This window comes from Apis cerana, linkage group LG12 (genome assembly GCF_029169275.1).
Source record: "Apis cerana isolate GH-2021 linkage group LG12, AcerK_1.0, whole genome shotgun sequence".
Classification (NCBI taxonomy): Eukaryota; Metazoa; Arthropoda; class Insecta; order Hymenoptera; family Apidae; genus Apis; species Apis cerana.
Genome location: NC_083863.1, coordinates 4234202 through 4255150, shown reverse-complemented (window position 1 = coordinate 4255150; position 20949 = coordinate 4234202). Strand labels below are relative to the sequence as shown.

General features: G+C 32.1%; 1 protein-coding gene across 2 annotated transcripts in view; it reads right to left on the bottom strand.

The window, feature by feature from the left end:
* Positions 1–20949, bottom strand: part of LOC107995538 (LIM/homeobox protein Lhx9) — a 601193-nt gene that overhangs the window by 469506 nt on the left and 110738 nt on the right. For both annotated transcript variants that reach the window (XM_028665570.2, XM_062083417.1), the window contains exon 2: positions 7222–7259. The gene's annotated coding sequence lies outside the window, so the exon portion shown is untranslated. The remainder of the gene's footprint in view (positions 1–7221; positions 7260–20949) is intronic.

Below are 20949 nucleotides of genomic sequence, written 5' to 3'. Positions count from 1 at the left end.
TTTCATTAAATTTCATAGCTTTGACTTTAATACTTTCAACATATTTATTCGTGAACTATCGACAAGGCATCATTTGAGAAGAATATTAAATATCCACTAATATATAAACTTACAAAAGTTTGACAAAAGTTTTATGAACACCTCAAAAATTAAGATCAAGCGGAGTAATGTGGGCTCATTATACCGAATGATTACCAAAAACAAATACTAAACTTACTTTTATAATTTAATCTCTTAAATTCCCCTTGAAATAAATTTGAATTAAAAAATTTATTTGCCTTTCCCTACTTTCATTTATTATGAGCGACATAAAATACGAAACAATATTATTTATCATATACCATATAGCGAATAAATAACATTAAATATTTACTTGCTGCAATAATATTTCGAAATAAAATTAAGAAATAAAATCTGTAATAAACAGTATACATCTTTCTCCCTCACTCTGTTTCTCTTCCTTGTAATTTATGGAATTCGATCAATGTGATTTCTGAGTGGCTCTCAGTGTAATGTACACGCTATATAATTTTGAATCGATGGAAAAAAACATAACGATCGACACACGGTGCGCGGATGAAGTTCTTGGTTAAACGACAAGAGAACTTCATCCAATTTCTATGGTAATGTCTCCGGCCACGTGGGCAAACAATAACGCGTATCGCGTGTGCCCGTCGAACGCGAAAAGAAGAGAACAATCGGGGAAACGATTGGAAAAAAAAAAAAAAATCATCGCCACGTTGTTCCAGAAAGATAACGACAAAACGGTTCGTCTCGTTCCGAACGTTTGACAGGTTTCGTTTTATACGTATACAGCACGTGCGACACGGCGTCGGTGATGTAGTATCGTAGAGCGCGATATTAGATCCTATATCGGCTCTAAATATGTAACAGCGCCTGTAGGATGTAAAAAAATACGATTCTATCGAAAGAAGGATGTGAATTTTAACTCTCTCGATCCCTTTTTTTTTTAATGAATAGTAATAAATTGAAATATATATGTAATTTGTAATTTGTAATCAATGATATTGTAATGTATGTAATTATTACAAATTATAAAAAATGGAATATAAAGTATACATGAGTTACTGTCAGAGAGAGGATTAGAAATATTTATTGGGATAATATTAATTTAAAATTTCACTAATATTGTTTCAATAGATCCCACATTAATATACATGCAAATTAAATGCATTAGATTATTGAATCTGATTTATTTGAATTTAAATGCGTAATTTGAGACAATTTGAATAATGCGAATCATTTGTTTCATTTGATTCGAAATAATCTCTCGAGTGAAAGAAACGGTTATATTAAAAAATTATCTCAAATTATTTTAATTCGATATCTGAACATTTTCAAAAAAGATTGGAAAATCAAAACGATATAATCCCTAATTAATTTAACAATTTCCTTCACGACTTTTGATAAACAGAAATAATGATCAGAATTTAAAATAATTAGAATAATTCAAAAGCCGAATGATCTTTTTTAATTTTAAGGATGCAATTTCATTATGATGCAAATTTATTTTCTCATTCACAAATTTGACGCTTCGACTCAATTTCAAAAAAGTCGATGAATATATCGCTTCTTTTTTTTTTCTATTCAAATTTTATGCCATTATACCTCCTGCTTAATTAGCCAGAATTATTCCCTATTTATTTATTTAATCCATCCTTCGTACAAGAGCAACATGTATCTTCCATTCGTGACACGGATACCTCGATGAGATGGAAAGTAGGGAACAGAAAGCCGGATAATTTGCAGTTGGAAGGGTTAATCGAAATTTCTTGAATTATACCAAGCGAAAATTGGTTAGCGTAACACGCCGTATAATGAACTATTATTACTTGGTGCACGCACGACCTATACGATGAACGTGTTTTCGTCTAATTGGCGGTGGGCGGGATAATTGTCGCATGAGACGAAATTCAATATATTCGCCGTGTAACGGGTGGATCCGATCGAAGAAAGTGCGCACATTACCGGATATTTACTATCGCGTGCCGCCTTATCGCGCGATATGATCGAATTTAGTGGCCGGCTGTGTATTTATATTCATGAAGCGTTTTCGAGAACGTATTTTCGGCCGTGCAAACGACGATACCATAGTTCCTTTAAATATGGAAATGCGTCAACGCGTTAATATACGTATTTATTTTCGCAGACATACATTAAAACACTCCTTTGCACTCATAAAAGTGTAATCGTTGACACATTGTGGACTGGAGATACCGTTCTTTCCTGAATGAATATAATTTAATGTTTTAATATTTATGGGACGGTTTTGAGGAAGATTGATTATAGAGGGCAAAACGGAAAGTTGACGATGGAAAAATATGGATTTAGTGTTATTAAGTTATCAATAATTATTTAAGGATTATTTATTAACTTATAAATAATCGAAGATTGCACTAGATATTTCATGAGCATATTAATATTCTAAGACTATAAATTGTCATAAAATCTTTAAGTGTAAAACGAATTTTTAAAATTGTTTTTTTAAAATATGCCAACGTTTTAGTTCTCCATGAAAATGTTCTAAGTATTCTGATAAAATTGTATCCGTATAGAAATAATATTCTTGAATATTCAAAAACGAAATCATTATCTGAAATATTCTTCATACTCTATATCAGAAATTTCTACATTAACGTATAATTATTTTGATTGATTAATAATTATTCGAATTGTACAGATAATCACTTTACGTCAATTCAATAAAAAAAATGATTTAAAATAAAGGTGATTTCCATTTCATCTTTCCGTGAATTAGTATCCAAATTCAATCTGCATATCGTTGAAAAATTAAACAATATTGACAAAACATTTTTGATCAATAATAATTTTTTAACAAACAATATGACGACAATTAAAATTTCCCAAAGTTATTGAAACCGACTTCTTTAAGTGTGTAATATAATATTTTAATATTTTGAAAATTGAAAACGATAACAAGTAAATCGAACAGCCAATTATCGATCAATATAATATTTTCCATTACATTATCCATTTTCACACCATATACTACTTCCCTCGACCAAAAGATGCACCTTTAGAAATATCCTCACACCAGTCATTAAGCCTCACGTATCGAAAACAAGGCAACCGAAAATAGACGTAAGAAAAGAGCAAGACGCCCTCCCCTTCCCCCTCCCCTCCCCTCGATCCATGCAACGCTGCCCACGTCAGCGTAAAGCCCGAAATCGTTGGAAATTAAATTTTTCCCTGGAGGTGGCCCCGACCGCACGGGCCACAAATTCATAAGATTCAATATGCTACGCGAGCGAGCAGGTTGCCAGCAAGCAAATGGGATGGGGCTCTGACTCCGCGACGACTTTGGGCGGGGTTGGAAGCGCGGCGAGGGGGCGGTTGCAAGGGGTGGGGGCGCCGCCACAAACGGGGCACTGTTTTATAGTTTACATCGAATACGTGCCCTTCCACCGCAGGGCCTCGCGGGACTATAGCTACTTTTACACACACCCTTTCCTTCTCTCGAAGCCTCCAACCCCCCCTCCTCCCACGTCAGCCTGTCTCTGCGTCGCTGCATGTTTACCTCCGCGATATATATGAACTAATATCACGTGGCACGTGATGCCAACGCAGCGGCACTCGTGCACGCCAACCCCTCTATTGTGAATTTTTTAACGTCGAAGACGCCTCACGCGCCTAGTTGCTCCTTGATACGGTTGTATGCTTGGATACGTGCGATCGGGCGGGCGGGAGATAAATACTTGGGTCTCGAGTGAAGCGAAGGGGGATAGTTGTAGTTTCGTTCCAGAAGGAGATTTTTAATTTTAAAATTTAAAGGTGGTCAAATTAACGCAGGTTGAAGTTCGTAACGGGAGTTGGAATTTCTGGGAATAATTGTTTCAAACTGTTATACTTATTCCGAGTGAAACTGAGTTACGAAGAATTGAAATGATGTTGAAATAGTAGTTGTGGATTCGTTTGAATAATAATTAAATCGGGCGAGATAGTCGGTAATAACGGAGTTTCAGTTGATTTGATATTTTCGATTAATGCGAGAATTACGTAGAATCAATATATTTCAGAATAATAACGTAGCATCGTTTCAGAATCGCTTGTGTAATCAATGTAATCTTTCGATTCTTTATAATTACTTCGAGAAACGAAATTGATATCGCAAATCTGTGAAGAATTCAACCATTGTTAACCATTATAAAAATATAATTTCATGAATTTGCAATATTTTCTTAGGAATTGTCATAAAGAAACATTTCATATATCATACTAACAATAGATTGATTCTTTCGTAACATCGAATTATTATAAAATGAAAAAAAAAATGTAATAAATAATAATAAATAAATAAATAATAAACAAAATATAAAACTACCCTGATCCAGATCCACCGAAAGCCTCGCCCAACGAACCTAGAGCACGTAAATTCGATTATTTCCATCAGATTAGTAACTCAGATCATTTCAAATTCCACGATGTTCTAACGGTAATAGATCCCAAAGTACCCTGGGATCCATTCGTGCCTGGCCCCCTAATGCAAACAACGGGATCCCGCTGCTTCGATTCGATGATCGCGAGTGTTTCGCGAGCCTCAACACCGGGATAAAACGGCCCATCGCGTATCGCTTACAGAACGAAATAATGTAGGTGCACTTTCACAAAGTCGCGGAGGAACGACGATGAAACACGAGGTGGTACGAGGGGATGGATGGGAACGGGGGGGAGGCGAGAGGATGAGAGAAAGAGGGGTGGGCGGAAAGAAGGCGAGGGCGAGAATATTGGTTGACTTGTAATACCGAGAGTGGAGGAGAGGCAGGGACCCGACGAATATTAAATATATTATTACATTCATTCTCATTTCCCTTTTAGCCCCGGTATGCCGACGGAGCTCACCCCTTACGTAGCAACGTGTTCGAGTTCGCCGCGCGCGCGAACAAGCCAACCGCCGTTATCGCTCGTGTAATTGCGTTTGGAAAAAGATCCGTTTGAGGTCGTTGGAAAACGCGGAAAATTCGTAGATAAATTCTTGGCTTTTGTGGGGATGGGAGGATGGTTCGAAAGTTAATACGTCTCGAAGGGGAGAGAGGGAGAAGGGGGAGAGAGAGGGAGAGGGAGAGAGAGAGAGAGAGGTGGTAGATGAAGCGGGTGAATGCTTGAAATATGAATAGGTACGTCTGTTGCAGCCAAGTCGTAAAAGCAAGATTGTTGCTGGCCATATTTTAGACGTTGAATGTTCCGTTTATAGCTGTGTGCCCGTGGTGCACTTTGTTTGCCGGCGGTGTTCAAAATTTAAAACTACTTACGGTTAGTGGGGTGGTAAGAAAGAGGAAACCGTTCGAGGGATTGAAAATCACTGAAGATGGGTTAAGTTTGAAATTGGAAATTTAAGGTAAGTAAAGGGAGGGAAAAGTAATATAGGGGGGAGAGGGGGAAGGATCGTTCTTTTTTGATAAAGGTAGAAAATAATTCTTGACAATATTCGTGAGTATTATTCGGATTATTTAAATAATTTTTTCATTCAGACGATGAACCTGTCGATGCTTTTAATTATTAATTTATTTTAGTTCTGTATGTTGCGCTTGTAAGTAGAAGTTTGTATTTAATTAAATTGCACTCGTGTAACATTATATTTTATCTTTTCCATTCGAGTTGAATGTAAAAATTTCTTGCTTGCAATTTTATCTTTGTGAGATGTAAAAGTAGACACATATCGTTCCTCTCGGTGCCAGAGGCACGAATATGCAATTCAATAATTTATGAAAGTTTATATATTTCAAACGTGAAATATTATAAAATATTTATTAAGATCAGTATTTTTGAGATGTCACTGTTTATTTAAGAGTTTTATTTCGTTATAAAATATATATTTTTATTTTAAAATCAAGAATAAAAAAAAAATAAAATTTATGTCACATTCTTATTTAAAAAAAAAAAAAAAGGGTGCACATTCATGCTTTTGACATAAAGAGGATAATATGATTATACATTATTTTTTTATGAAGGTCCATATACCGTGATTCAAGTTATATAATATATAATTTACTTTTTCTCGCAGAAATGCAGTATCTTCATTATCTGAATTAATATAAGAATTTTCCAATAATGAAACCCAGATTTTTCTTAAATGGATAATTATTCTATATTTTATAAGTAAAGTAATATGGATCTTTATAACTGTATCTTAATTTTTAATTCCAGATTTTTCCAATATTATGTTCTTTTGACAATTCTGTTGTAGTCATTCTCACCATTTAGTAATTTCTCAAGTATTTTCTCAATATTTAACTTTTCAATGTTATCGTTGTTATTGAATTCTAATGTATTAACAAAGGATTTATTAATACATTATTATTCATCTGTTTTCTTTACGTTTTGAAATAAACGTGAAATGTTTGCGGCAAGAAACATCGTAAAACGTGTACTATAAACGTGTCCAATGTCAATTAAATTCTATTTCCATTGTCTGCAGCGATAAAAAAATAATAAAACGTTCAGAATATTTACATATTAGATTACTCAAGTGATAGAAATTTTACTATATTTTAATTTTCATTACATTAATCTTTCAGAGACATCTCAATTCTCAACATTTTGATATTTTTCTTAACTTATTTTTCTCATCTTTAATTCCAGAAATACCTCTCTGAAGAATTAACCATAATTCTTATCATAATTTTCCTTTCAATATACTACGTCATAAACAAAACGCTTCCATCTTCTCTTATCAATTTTATTCAGTAATTAAAAAAAAAAAAGAAAGGAAAAAATGAAGAATTAACTATAAGATTTTTGCTAAGATAACGAATGAAAGGCACGATAAGCCATTAAAACGGCCATTAGCTCTATCACTTCAGAACAGGGAAGATCGAAATGCAGCGGAAACGACAGCGGCAAGAGAGGTATGACGCGTTCGAGTGGGGCGTGTGTATTCGGCGCAAACACATAATCGAGGGTATTAAACGTAATTAACTACCCCTTTAAGCATGCGGCGGAGATACACGGGCGAAGAGGGTCCATCGATATATCGATCGATCGCAGAGCGCGAGTACGTAGACGGGCAAATGTGTATCGAGGCCCTTTCCATTAACGTGCCACCACCACGGTATCGTCCCTCTTTTACCTTTACCCATCGCTGTACCCTTTGTTTTCCCTCATGGGAAATACATCCTCTCCTTTCTAATTGTTTTGCCTCTTCCTATCGATCTAGCCCCCATAGAGGCGAAGGTTACTCACCGATCTTTGACGAGGCTCTCGTAACGCTTCCACTCCAACTGAAACGAAACAATGGATGGTTTAGAAACGTCTGTTCGAGGAATTACCGATCCCCGAATTATCAGGATCAGTTTTGCTAATTGCATTTCTCGATGTGTCTGTAGAATTATTCGAGTTGCGGAGGGAAAAATTTGTTCATTTTTATCGACAGATGGTAACGTGATAACGTAATTTTTTAACGAAGTTTTGAAATACGACGATCACGCTTAATGCGAGAAAAAATTCAACGAGATATGAAATTATTCCTCTTATGCGAAATTTTAAATTGAATTTATAGAAAATTTTATGCTCTTTGAGATATAGATTACGAACTATTTTCTTTCACAATTTAATAATATTACATTCAATAAAATGTAAATTGTAAAATTACTATTAGTATTAAATAATTTGTAAAATTTTATTAATAATATTAGCTCAATTATAATATAAGAGGATTCTAACAACAATTAAATTTGAAATATAATCATGATTCAGACAATATTTTATATAATAATAAGAAATTAGATATACGTGTGCTTAATGTGAAATAATAATAAAACCAGATATTCAATATTCTTCCAATATTCACTGTCTAGTTAATCACTTAGAACTTTTATTTTAGCTTTAACTCTTTCCACGTTATTTCAATATTTTCCTCATATGTATATCGCAGAAACAGCAGAAAAATTCATCGTTATTGTAATTCGAATTCCACGATATTTGCATGTGAATTCTCGAATGAAACCTCTTTCGAAATTAAAATGAAGTGTTGAAACTCATTCCACCACGCGAAATCCAACACTTAACTATTTAAAATTCTTCTCAGTGGCTACGAGCAATCGAAAGGTGGCCCGTATGAAAGGTGTGAATCACAGAAATTACAGAGGGCAAGCATCATTTGCATGCGCAAATATGGCCACAAGTGTCTTCCGTATCACGACACTCTCGACTGGTACTGAACCATCGTGCATTTCAGAAGCACGCAATCGAAGCGACGCGAGGTATCGAGGCACCTTGTTTACGGGCAAGCAATCAGCTTAAGAGGAAAGCGTGCTCGAATGAGGAACCGATGTCTGAACAAATGTCAGTCGACTAAGATCTAGGAATGGCGAACAATTGGTTAATGCTCTTTACCCTTTGTTCGAAACGTGTTCTATCTTTCCATACGATCTATTTTCACGATTTCTCTCGATTCCTTGTGAATCCAATTGAAAGTCGAATAAATTAAATTATCCGTGTGAATGAAGCCAGGAACAACGTGTTGTTTGTTACGATGCAACAACAAAGTAACGTAATATAAAATTTGTAATTTTCGAGTTATTGATACGGGAAAGAAAAAATTTTGTCACTTGTACTTTTTATTAATAGAACTTTATAAAAGTGCTTTTATATTGTGTATTTTTAATTTGATATTTTAAAATGAAATTTTTATGCAGTTTTATTATATCTTAGAATATTTACAGTCGTTTCCTTAAAGTCGTAATTTTTGAGTTATGCCATTGTTGCAATATATGAGCAATATGTATGCTCAATATATATGTTCATAAGTATATGAATACTGTCACTCTTAATGAATGATTGACGTAAAGTCGTTTCCTCAAAGTCATAATTTTTGAGTTATTTCATTGTTGCAATATTCTCATCCATAAGTATTATATGCTAAATTTGCTAAATTCTAATAATATTTGATACTATTAAATTGAATAATACATTTATTTAAATTCTTCGTTCGAATAATTTTTTAACTTAAATTAAAGATTAAACCGACAAACTATCATTACTTAATAAAAGGCATTGTAATCTTAATAATGTATTCAAATTATATATAAATCATTGTACCTATATATGTCATGTATCTCATATATCTCATAGGTATAGAAAATGTTACTACTTTCATGAGACACCTCTTAAAAATCAATTCTGAAAACCAATATAAATACAAAAGTTGAAATAATGTCAATCGAGACTTATTTATTTATTTATCAAGCAAGTGGGACAAAGATAAAACTATCTCTTTCTATTTTTCCCTTTTTACAACATAAACTTAAATAATAATATAATAAAACGTCAACTAATATTTTTATATATCAAGAATCAATCCTCTTGTAAATATGCTCATTGATATGTGAAAATTGATATGTGAAAATACCATTGATCACACATATAACATCAATTTTTTAAAATAAATCTATCAATGTCTAACTCTAAAAGTCTTACGTATGAGCAGAAATGCACATATTTTTCGTCGCCACATTAGATTAAAGGAAAAAACTTTCTTGAGTCTTAACTTGTTGCTTATATGATACTTGTTGCTTACTTGATTTAATCCATCATTAGAAAAGGGTTACATTACCATTTTAACTTCGTAGAAAAGGCCGCATCGGGAAAAGCTATGATCACCATGGCCAAGACAAGTAATAGTCGTTACTGGTTATTTAAGAGACGCGGAAAGAGGACAAAGCTATCACGTGTCAGTTATTCGTCGGTATTGCAGGAGGAACGATGCGTAAATTTGAACTGCGCATCGTCCAGCAGAAATTGTATACACGGAAAATTGACTAGCAGTATCGAGATTGTTCGACACTCTTAATAAAGTACCGCGGTGCAAATCAGTCAGTTGACCGACGGAGGAAATTTCGCTTATTATCGACGATGTCGTAAAACCACTATTCACGAACGCGTATGATGCACTTCGACTATATCCTGGAAGTAATTTTTCCAGCTCATAATTGAACATCGTGTACAATCTGGAGAATCGAATATTTTCATTTATTCGTAGGAAATCTCGTGGCTAATTGACACATCCGTGAAACGTGAAATTGCCAATCAATAACTAGCTTTCCTTTTTCTTTGCATTATATGGTGAAAGATTGTCAATAGAATTTAAGATCGTTTCTATTTGGAGAATTTCATTAATTTACCACACTGGGATCTATTAATCTTAGTTAGTATTATTTAAGCTGTGCAAATTATTAGTAAATTTCATGCGCTTGGAAATAATTATGATTGTGATAAATTAACGTTAGCAATAAGTTTGTATTCACGTGATAAATTGTAAAAACATTCGAACGAACTCAAGTGAAAAATTTGACATTTCTTGATAATTAGCGATTAAATGAACGCTATAAAAGTATACGAATTAAATTAATAGTTATATTTTTTTATATGTAGATATTTTATATATAAATATAGAATTTTAATATTTATTATTTAATTGCATTATAAGTACTTTCTTTTTTTGCAAATGTCTTTGCATATTGTTGATCAAATTTTCAATAATTCCAAACTTTTAAAATTTAATTTAATTGGTGTAATGATCATTTTATCACGTACATGGATTCCATCTTATTAAAAATATATTTAATTACACTATTAATAATAATAATAATAATAATAATAATAATAATAATAAAAGAAAAAATCCTTTTTCTAGTAACGAAAAATAAACAAAAACGGTAATTCTTTTATAAAAAAAAATCAAGATCCATTTCACCAAAAATAAATGTATTTATTATCTAATTATTTAATAACGTAAAAATACTAGATTGTATATAAGTAATATTAAATAATTAGACAAAGATTTACTTACTTAAGAAATATATTTCTACAAACTGTTATACTTCGCTTTTATTAACTCGAATTCGACAATAGACCTCAACTCAGACCGATTCAGAGAAGGTGGAAAGCCGATTGGAATTCATAGGGTATCGCGCGAACTTTCGAATTTCCCCTGCAATTTCCCTTGCACGACTAGGAGTGAGAGGCGCGCATAACGGAAGTGCGGGACACGACGCGACGGAAATCGCGATGAAAATTGGTTGAACGTTGCCCTGATCGACTGGTGATCGTTGCGTTCAGCCCTGAAAAATTTTAGTGGGATATGGACGACTCGTTGAGCTCGTGAACAAAAACTTGCATGATAAACGATCTCTTGACAGACAGAGATCACTTTAGATCCTTATTGCTCTGTACATTTAAAGTTCTATGTCCAATGTGATTGGAGAGCAAGATTTTATTCTTTCTATGTAAATCCAGTATTTAATTTATCTGAATAATTATTTGGATAATGTGTTCGTAAAAATACAAGTTTATTTTTCATTTTTACTTTTTTAAAATAAAATTTTTCTTTGTATCTGTAATATCTATATTGTCCTTTATATTGTTTTGATGCAAAGCAATCTTTTTTTAATATCATTTTTTCCAAATAAATAATAACCATGAGAAAGTTCGTTTCATATAAAATTATATAAGACAAATAATAAATAAATGTATATAATGAAATGTTACTATACGTAACATTTTACAAATATAAATTTGTTTCAGCTATATATATTGTATTTTTATAGAGTATAATCCAAGAATATAGAATATAGAGAATTTTTTCATTTCAATCTTTTCATTAAAATTTTTCTATCTTTGTTATTTTATCCCGGATAAATTATTAATCATCAATTGTATAATTTTTCATCGATAAAAATTTAATAATTTTATTATACTATTTCATATAATAATAATATTATATTATATTATTTCTTTCTTAATATTTCTAAAACGAAAATTTTGTTAAAAAATAAAATTAATCGTCCAATAACCGAAAGAGACACAAAATTATTACGTCACGAATAATTTTACTCCTTTCATTTAAAATATCCAAACGATTAAATCAACGGAAAAAAAAAATGTCGATACAATGTAACAAATGTAACAAAAAAATCTATTTCATTACTCGACGTGGACAAACGAGGAAGAAAAAAAAAAAAATAGATAAATCCCGGCTTTCTACACGTTGAAAATCACGGATACGTGAAAAACAGTAGATCACGCGTTAAAACGTCAACGAGGGATGACTGGTAATACGGTGTAATGTGCGCAAATACAATTATTCCTTCTATCCGTTGCGGAAATATTATGTTTAAATATATTACAATGTATCGTGACGCGGCAGTCACGATCCGTTCCGCTTTGTTGACTTCCCGCGCGCAGTATAAATCAGCCTTCATCCGACGTTTCACGATCGAGCGATCCTGCCCTTTCCTCTGTCCTGGCATGCGCTTTTTCTGAGGGTGTACTCGTAAAAAAAAAAAAAAGAAATATATACATGTGTGTGTGTACATATAGACACGTATTATGTACACGTGCGTATAATAAAACAGAGGAAAAAGGAATATCTTACGCGCGTCATTGTTACGATGCGAGCTCTGGACACGCCGAAAACGTATTTCATCCACGTTTTATAAAACGTAATTCCGAATGTATCGAGCGATAGACAGGGGATGGACTTTGGAGCGGTGAGTATCGGGAAAATATGTGTCACGACTTCTGACAGTTTACATATACCTTTTTGGCCAATAGAGGAGAATTCGTTCGAATTATCATGTTTGAATTTGAACTGAATATTTCTTTTTTTATTACGCCTTCGTTTCGAAGAGTAAACGTATGGATTTCCTCATTCGTTTGAATTAATGCTCGATGTCTTTGATACTTATAGGATTAATATAGGAGGACATGTGATGAATTAATTTTTTTTAAGGGTTATTGAGCTTTTTTTAATTATTTTAATTTAATTTTGATATTATTAGATGTTATGTTTTTACGCGTATCTGTCATGTTATTCAATTATAATGAATTTAAGAAGCTGTCATAAGATTCGTAAATAGAAATTTTCTTTCAAAATTATTATACAGCGATTTCAAAAAGTATTTGAAATACACTATTGAATTTATTACAGTATTTACGTAGTAATTAATTTTATAGTATACAACTATATAATAAAATAATGTAATTCATTGAAATATCAAAGAAAAAGTTTTCTCAAAATTAATTATAAAATCGATATTTGTAGCACTTTTCTTCGTTCAACAGAATAAGAATAATTGTCTCAATAAATAAAAATTTACATTCTATTCATTCATCTTTCTTTCATCCCCCCTCCAAAAAAATCCAATAAATACAATATAAAATGAAACTGAAAAATCATAAGATTCTTTTCACGAATCCAGATTAAACGAAAAATCAAGATTTAAATTTCTTACCTGACGACCTCACCTTACGACCGATCATACTCTTTGAACAGAGAGAGAAAGAGAGAGAGAAAGAGAGAGAGAGAGAGTAGAGAAAGAAAACACGGAAAGAGGGAAGAAAATTGAAACGCTCGTTCGGTCGTTATTCACCTTCGTTCTCCTTCCCTCCGATCTCCCCTGTCCTAACCTCAAAAAACGAGAAGAGGTTGAATCGAGAGAGGTTGGCCGAGAAAGGAGCGGGGGAAAAAAGGCCTTCTACTCCTGGTTCTAAACGGAACCCGGATACCGGTGTATCTTTCAATGATTTCGCTTCGCTTTTCGATTGGCACGGAGAGCGGCGCGGTTGATTTCGCGCCGGCGGATATCCCGGTGAAATCCGATAAACCGCAAAAGGCTATTTGTTAGAATGAAAAAATCACTTCCTCGTGCCCGGCCGCTGATAAACCCCGACGGATCGTATCACAACCCGCGATACGTCAAAACAGAAATGGCGTGAATTCAATATCCCGATTTCGAACTCCGCCGACATATGCGCCCGACCGCCCCTCGCCCCCCTGCCCACCGCCCATCGCCACAAAGACACCGTTTCTCCCTTCGTTCCGCGCACATCTCGTTTTCCCATTGTCTCGCTCCGCCTCGCGTGTACACGCATCTTTCGTTCTGGCTCCACCGGTATTGTAGAGCATCGCGTGCTCGCTCGATGCGACTCTTTGATACGATACCAAAATCGTTTAAACTTTTGATGAACAGGTGAGATTGGATTTAAAGGTATACGGGGCGATACGGGGGGAGCAGGAAAACGTTGGTATCGAGGGTGTATATAAGCGAATTGTGGATGTATGTCGAAAAATATTGTTTGTAAGACGAGGATGGAATAATAATATTAGACGCGTAACGATATTCGCGGCACTCGACAAACTTGATAACTTAATATAAACTTCGTTTCGAATTTGAATATTTTTGGATTTCGTATTTGGATTTTGAAGTGTCCGTCGTTATTTGACATCTAATGGTATCTAATGAATTGTGAATACAATTGTATTGAAATGGTTGAATACATGCTGCGAAAGCAAATAGAAAATTTTTTTCTCGTGAAATTTATTCTTCGCCATTATCTGATTAATTCAGACTTTGAAAAGAATTCGAGAGTGGTTTGAATGTATGAAAAGCAATAAGATATATTTTTTAAAGTACATATATAAATATAGGGAGGGAAAACGAAGAATTAATTTCTAATAAATCAACGTTATAAATAGCAAAAAAATGTTTAAAGTATATTACAAAGAAATAAAAAATTTGTATTTGGATTTATAAATCGAATTATAAATTATAAATCGTGAATAAGCGACTGTGATGTTCAACTCTATTTATTGTTTTAATAAAGTATCGTTATTCTATTTTTGTAAGGAAATATATTAAGATACTATCGTTTTGATCATTATTATTTATACGATTTTATTAATTATATTTTTTAAATAAAATATTAATAAGCATATAAGAATATATAACATTAAATAATATCTAAGTACTAAATACAATGATATGCAAATACTTTTCGTAACCATGTATAATAAATCGAATTACAAACATTCTTCGTCCAACAATTACATCCAAAATTGGTTTATTCCAATTCCCCTTTGACCTTTTCCACTTTCCATGTATGTATATTACCAAAGAAGGATGAAAAGGTTCGAATCGATGAATGAAATATTTAAGCATCCCCCGAGGAAACGATTGGAAACGGAGAAATTTCTCTGCTCGATCGACGATTAGAATATCTCCCCTATAAACCAAATCGTTTATACATGAAATTTAATGGAACCTTTTTTCTTTCTACTACTCTTTCCTTTCTTCTTTTTTTCTTTTTTATCATCGATCCAAGGACAATCGAATCGAGTTCTTCCTTCGGTCAAACATCGAAATGTGGGACACCGGCCTATATCGGGATCGGCATCGATGGCCACGAAAGATCCACTATATCTGGCAAAGGATGGAACGAGAAGGGACGAGGATTGATAATAGGGCGAGACAAGTCGGGCTGCACTCCTGACAGACTGACAAGCTGACAGGGTCAAAAGTCGTGAGATTAATCGCTCGAAACGGTGAATACAAATCAGCCATCGAATACGCATCGCTACAACGGAGACGGGACGATGAGTTTGTCACTCTCTCCTCGCTCTTTCGCGTTTGTCGATCAACGGTGTGTGTATGTGCTTTGATTGACGTATTTCGTTTAACTTTTTTTTTTTGGAAAGAGAAGAGTAAATTCGAACTTATTATGTATATTCTATTCGATTTTGGTTAACAATTTAATCAATAATGATGATTATGATGGAAAAGAAGGTTAGTCAATGGATGAGTTGTTATAAATGGTGCTATAAATCTAATATCTAAGTGAGTAAACTAGGTCATAGAATTTGTATTCTGAATGTTAATGAAATAATAATAATAAAAAATTTTTGGAGAGTTTTATTTCAATGAAATCTTGTTTAATAATTATTATTAAGGGTAGAAATCAAATTATTGATTTCGAAATTTTTGAATCTTATTATCAAGATCATAATTTTTATTTACATCTAAAGGTTGTAGTAATTGTGAAAATTATTGTAGATGTTAATAGAAGCTTTATTAAGTTATAATCAATTTAAAGCCACGTTAAATAAAGCAAAATGAAGACAGAGTAAGATAGTTCTATCTTTGTCGTATGATCGTCTCGCTCTGTTTTACTTTTCAATTGATAATAATTTAATAAACAACGATATTTTTATATATCAATTTTCCTATTTACTTTAGCCTTTAAAATCAATTGTGCAAACTGTGTCTCACGAATACATTAATACGTATAAATAACCATTTGGCCCTAGAAATATATAAAAAAATATTTTCCATATTAAAAATATCATAGTTTTAAAATTTGGAATAGATTTTTAAATAGATTTACATTAAAATTGATTTAGATTTAGAAGTTTAGATTCTATTTAGATTAAGTTTGAAATAGATATATTTAATTTAGATTTTGATTAGATTATTAATTAAATAAATTTGGACTTAATTTGAATTTATTTGATCTCGAATTAAAATTTAACTAAAGTTAAACATGATCATAATGTTGATTTGCCTATCTTCAGTGTAAAAATTTCAAACTATTCAGATTTATTATCAGTTACTAGCCACGTTCAAATCTTATTTCCAATTTCCATCTTCATATAATTATTAATTTCATTGTACTTTTTTTTTACAGATTAAAATACATTTTTATTTTATCCTACAATTTTTTCATAATTTAAAACATAGAAATCCAGACTATATAACCATTGTAAATAGATCTTTATAAAAATAGTACGCAGGATGAAAAATATCTCGAAAACTATGAACAATGATTCATAGAACAAAGAATTCTTTAGAATCTCGAACCAAAACGAATAATATATGGCTGTTCTAAATACGTAATCAAATATAAGAAAATCAAAAAAAAAAAAAAAACATTAGATCCATGTTCACACAAACAACCCATAAACAAACATCTCGTAGACACTGGTTCTTAAGTGGATTGGCATTATGCGAGCTTCTAGTTACCCTCCCGCCGCCATATCACGTAAAACGGCCGCGTAAGCGTATTGTGCATCGAACGATTCATATCGAGTCGGTAGTCGCAGTTTTACCGGCGAGACGCCAAGCGGCCAGTATAATTGGGCCATTGTTGGCTGGCAGGTGGTAACTAGCGGGCTCTGTGTTCGTACCAAGCATGACAAGAGTGAGATCGATCCAAGATTAGAGCGGTGCGACCGTATAGTATACGGCCAGGGGCTTTCTTCATAGCGGCAAGATTTATAAGCGGCAAGTGTCTCGCGTCAATTGGTGCGCGCGCGCGCGACTAACTCGGCCGATAATAGTGCCGGAACAATGAGAAAGATCGTTGGTGGATCTGAGAATCTAATAAGCCGGAGAATCCACACCGCGACGACGTTGTTGATTTATGCGATTTGCCGCGACTTGATCGCACGTGGGATCTGAACCAACATGGCGCACCACATGTGTATAGGTTAACGAACGAGACGAAGATTTTCTCAATTTTGTGCAATCTAATTTTGTAGATTGAGAATTTTGACGATTTGAAATTACGAAAATTTGAAATTTCGTAGGTTTCTTCATTTATAACTTTGATTTCTATAAGCTTGTGTGCAAGCTAGAGGATATATTAACTTATTTTTTATTAATAATATAATATTGAATTTTTTTAAGTAAAAAAGAAAAAATAAAGAGTTATATATTAATTGAACAATTTGAGGTTCGTCCATTTTAGCAATCAAAACTTATTTAATATAAATGTGGTTTTAACGAACAATATTGTACCTAAGTAATATGTGTTAATAATTTATAGGTAATTTATAGGTAATTTGTAGATAAATAATTTATAGGGTTGGATTAATATTGGTATCTTCCATTATAAGTATACTTTTATGATTTTCAGATTACATTTTAAAGGTTTGGAATATAAAGAATAAAAAAGTTACGTGATTTTACTTAAAACAACAAATATGAAATTTTTATCTTGAAATTTTAATATATATTAGAAAAAATAATTAAATATTATATTAAATTCACTTATATAAATATATAAATAATAATAAAATATAGTTAATATGTATAATTAAAATATTTTCTTTCTGTCATAGAAACATCAAATATGGCAATAATTATTATAAAAGTTTACACATACTTGAACTGAACGCGTCTATTTTATAATTCTTATGAAAAATATTGATACATGGAGAATGATGTGGATTAGGCTGTTTATTAACAAACAGCAGTAAATTTGACCAATCTGACAAGCGGTATACTAATAGTTGAGAAAACATTTGGATTATTGATGCCTTCTCATTTGAACGATCATTTAACTGATTCATAAATAGTCCACATAATCTGGTTCACGCCATTAGATTGATTAACAGATTAAACTCGTTAAACATTTAATCTTTTATCTAATTAGTTATACGACTGATTAACTATCAGTCCGTACAGCTGAAATGAAATGTATATTTGCCCTGATCTATCTATTCAACTATTGCATCAACTATCACCTCTATGTATAGATACAAGATATTTCACAAAATGTCAATTCTGTAAAGGCTAGAATGTATAAATTATAACGTTTAATTCCTAAATTATTACTCTTATTATTAATTATTATTATATTATTATTAGAAAAATATCGAAATTTTTATATATTTTTAATATTCTAATATGTTTAATATTTTTCTATTTTATAATTATTATTATAATTATAAAATATGTATATACTATATTATAATTTTTCTATATAATATTCTATAGAATATTATAATTTTTAAAAAATTTTTTATATTCTTAGATTGTTTTAAAAATTCTTTTTCTTATTTTTTAAATAGTTTTGATAATTAATGATTTGAGAAATGCGTAGTCTGGTTTACCTTTCATTAATTAACCTTTTTTTACTAACTGTACTGAAGAAGCAAATATTAATTTCCTGAAGCAAAATATTATTATAAGAATACAAATTAATTATGTTCTTTCCATTAAATTCTAATATAAGAATTATTTAATTATAAAAAATATTTATTATAATTATTATATTCACATATTCACATATCATTATTATATTATATATAATTATAATATTCACAGCAAAAATAAGATCAACATATTGGCTGATGATAATTTTATTAATTTTTGGCAATAATTATAATTTTGTTTTTCTTTAGCTTTAGAAGAATAGATTCCTTTGCAAAATTTAAATATCAAGTAATAATATTAGAAAAATAACAAGTTATTATAGATATAAATAAATTATGAATAAAATAATTTGATAAGTATAATGTTAATCTAATATACTATATATTTTTCTTCATGAAAATAATTTCATAAAATATTCCATGATATAATTGAAATATTCTCACAATTTCATCTTTCTGTTTATTTAAAGATTATTTCGTTAAAAGAATTGATATGTATTATTATATACACATATATTTTATATATCGAAATTATTCGAACTGATATCGAAATTTTAAATATTTAATGAATATATAGAAATTAAGGAAAAGGAAAAAGAATTGAACGTCTAAGATTACATACATTATATTTACTAATATCAAATGCAAGGAAAATTAAAATAATAACAGACATGAATTATAAATTTGTCAATATCAATTTTTTTATAAAATTTGAAATGACCGAATTTTATAATTATATCATAAAAAAATTATAAAAATTATTAAAAAAGACTTCCAGGAATCGTATAGTTCTGAGTATCCTCGTATTCCAGAGGAATTGCTTCTTCATCATTGCAGTTAACTTTTTCAGGAATCGAGAGACTCACAATACGAGTCATTGATACGAAAACAAGAGAATCTCTGCTGAATAATGCTCGCATCTAAAAACTTCGATAAAATCATGGAAACCCGATTGTGAAAGCGTCAAAGAAATGATTTATAATTCTTCCTTCGACAACCAAAGAATCATACATACTCGCGATATAACTCGATTCTTTCTCATTAAAAATCAATCTTGCTTAAGAAACAAGCCATCACCGATTTTCACCGTGAAAAAAGAATTACATCCAACGAAATCATAAAAGAAACATTTCTTCCCCAGGAATCTTAATTTCCAATTTCACTTCAATCTTTCAATCTACGATACATTCTTCCTTTTCTTTCTTTCTTTTTCTTTTTTTTTTTTACATTAAAAAAACGATATTCATCCTAGTTAAAGATTGTAATCATTACGCGACACTTTCCATAATTATGTTCGTGATGATTACTCGTACATGCACATCCAATTCGCGTAGCGCGTTAAATAACCGGCGCGCACCTTCCTTCGCCGTACCTCCCCCGTACCCAGTTTCCAGTCGCTTTTCCCCTTAATTAAAAATCATGAATTAATCAGATCGTTAGTAATCAGGCGCTCGTCTTCTCGCGTGGACGTTCCTCCGTCTCTAAATCTCGCTCTCGTCTCGCCTCAAATAGACGTCGCAGTGCTTTTACGGTCCCTTTAGCCTTCCAACCCCATCGCCGCGGTGCGTTCGTTAAGGGCGGATTCATCCCCCAAATTAAATCAATTACCATACTAAGGCGGATTTTCGGAAAGCTCGCTCCCTGGCTTCCACCCCTCCCGGTACCAAGCTTTCATTTTAACGCTCGCCTTTCGACGAGCTTGTCTCATACACCTCCCACGTTGCGCGCCACCTACCCCTTCCCACCCCCTTGTACCTCAAAAATAAACTTCGACCCGTGACGCGATAATGGAGAGAATGCTTTGCTTTAAGAGTGGAAAGGGTAGGGGATCGATTTAGAAAGGAGATATATCGAGGTTTAGATTTTTATATTTGTTTTTGGTTTCTTTTTTTCTTTCTTTCCTTCTTTCTTTCTTCATAAAGTGAATTTTAGGAGGAATAACATTTTTAATTCGTTTGATATTCGTTTGATATGTGTTTATATTGTACATAGACGCTTCAGAGAGGTGGGTAATTAAGCTTTGGTGCAGTTTAACTTTCTCTAAAAATAAAAAGAGATCATGATATGATATAAATACTTTTTCATTGATAAATGGGATTAAATTTATGATGCAGAATTTTGCAAACGAGAAATAGTAAATATTATTTTCATTCACGAGTATTTATCAAATTATTTTATTCCTTAGATTTTAATTTTTA